General features: G+C 36.9%; 1 long non-coding RNA gene across 1 annotated transcript; it reads right to left on the minus strand.

Moving 5' to 3' along the window:
• Nucleotides 1–1,317: 1,317 nt before the first annotated feature.
• On the minus strand, nt 1,318–1,940 carry LOC309513120. Its single transcript, XR_014211322.1, has 2 exons — nt 1,635–1,940; nt 1,318–1,562 (listed from the first exon to the last, which is right to left on the minus strand). It is a non-coding gene; the product is annotated as an uncharacterized lncRNA (long non-coding RNA).
• Nucleotides 1,941–2,187: the final 247 nt, after the last annotated feature.

Genomic DNA, 2,187 nt, shown 5'->3' on the forward strand with positions numbered 1-2,187 from the left:
AAATTGCTTATCTAATCTGTCTCAGCTGCTGCCTGAACCCAAACAAACAGATGAACTAGAAGAACTAACTAGCACTATGAGCACCATTCTCTCTAGAACATTGGATGTGGTTGCACCTATTAAATTAAAAAAGGTCAGAGAGAAAAATAAAGCACCATGGTATAACAATACTACGCATGTTTTAAAGAGAGAAACCCGTATTTTAGAGCGTAAATGGAAACAAACTAATTTAGAGGTCTTTAGAATCGCGTGGAAAGACAGTATGTCGCGTTATAAAAAGGCCCTAAAAGCTGCCAGGGCTGAGCACCTCCGCAAACTAATAGAAAACAACCAAAACAATCCAAGGTTTCTATTTAACACCGTGGCTAGACTAACAAATAAACAGACGTCACCCGAACAAAATATCCCGTTACAGTTCAGTAGTAATGATTTCATGAACTTCTTCACTGAGAAAATAGAAAGCATCAGAACCACAATTATAAACGTTCAATCTTCAATCGCGCCTTATAATTCAGCTTCAATTATCACCCCGAAAGAACAATTACAGTGCTTTACAACTATAGAACAAAAAGAGTTAAATAAACTTATCACTTCATCTAAAACAACAACATGTTTATTAGATCCTATACCAACTAAACTACTGAAAGAAGTGTTACCTGTAGTGGAAGAGCCTCTCCTCAATATTATTAACTCATCTTTATCTTTAGGTCATGTTCCAAGAACATTTAAACTGGCAGTTATAAAACCTCTCATTAAGAAACCACAATTAGATCATAATAATCTAGCAAATTATAGACCCATTTCAAATCTTCCATTTATGTCTAAAATATTAGAAAAAGTGGTGTCCGCTCAACTGGGATCTTTCTTGCAACAAAATGATATCTATGAAAAGTTTCAGTCTGGATTCAGACCGCATCATAGCACTGAAACTGCGCTCGTTAAAATCACAAATGATTTACTTTTAGCTTCTGACCAAGGCTGTATCTCAATACTAGTTTTACTTGATCTTAGTGCTGCGTTCGATACTATAGATCACACAATACTCTTAGATCGACTACAAAATGATACTGGTGTTCAAGGACAAGCACTAAGCTGGTTCAAATCATACCTATCTGACCGCTACCATTTTGTCTATTTAAATGGAGAAAAATCGATCATAACTCCAGTAAACTATGGAGTGCCGCAGGGATCTGTATTAGGCCCTCTGTTATTTTCAATATATATGATGCCACTTGGAAATATTATAAGGAAACATGGGATTAGTTTCCATTGTTATGCTGATGACACTCAAATATATATTTCATCACGGCCGGATGAAAACGCTACATTTTCCAAATTGACAGAGTGTGTTAAAGATAGGGTTGGGCATCGTTTTGATTTGAACGATTCTGATTCCGATTCCGATTCTTCATTTCGATTTCGGTTCTTTTCGATTCTCGATTCCGATTCTTTGAGGGGTGGAGTCAAAACCTGTCACAGGCTCATTTCACAGAGGAACATTTTATTTTGATTTAGTTTTAGTTTTGGGAGCTGCAGCCCACGTGGGAGAAAATTAGGAATGCCTCTGCACCAGACCAAAAAACAGATTTATGCAGAACTTGCACCCTGGTCTGGACTCTCTGGACATAACTAACTCAATGTATAAAAGCTCACTTTAAAACACCATTGATTTGTATCATATTCCGGTCGCGGTTTAAAATGGTTTTAAGTTAAAAAAAAAAGATGTTGAAATATGTTATATTTAGCATTTTATATGCAGCTAATAGCTACCTTGCTTAACACGTATACTATAAACATTCTCTATTCATTTAAAAAAAAATACCTCATATCACGTTGGTCCACGTGAGATGATTGACAGCTGTACAGCGAATGAGAGAGCGCTGATATCATAAACTGACGCGAATCATTTTACAAACATGTGATGATAAATCATTATTTCTCCAAATATGCGCACCATTGAATTAAGAGCCCTGGCGGATGCTGTTTATTGCATGTATGTGAACACAAATAAACCGGAGAAGACGTGAATGACGCTTTATGAGTGATGATTTCTATTCAAAATAAAAAACATTACAGATTAATTATTTTGCACTCGATCCTGGCAACGTTACTAACGTTGGTCGCGCAGGGTTGCCTGAGGAGGACGAGACAGTGGACCAGCGCGCAGAGACAGTGGACATATGTCGA

This window comes from Leuciscus leuciscus, assembly GCF_965113295.1.
Source record: "Leuciscus leuciscus genome assembly, chromosome: 13".
Lineage (NCBI taxonomy): Eukaryota > Metazoa > Chordata > Actinopteri > Cypriniformes > Leuciscidae > Leuciscus > Leuciscus leuciscus.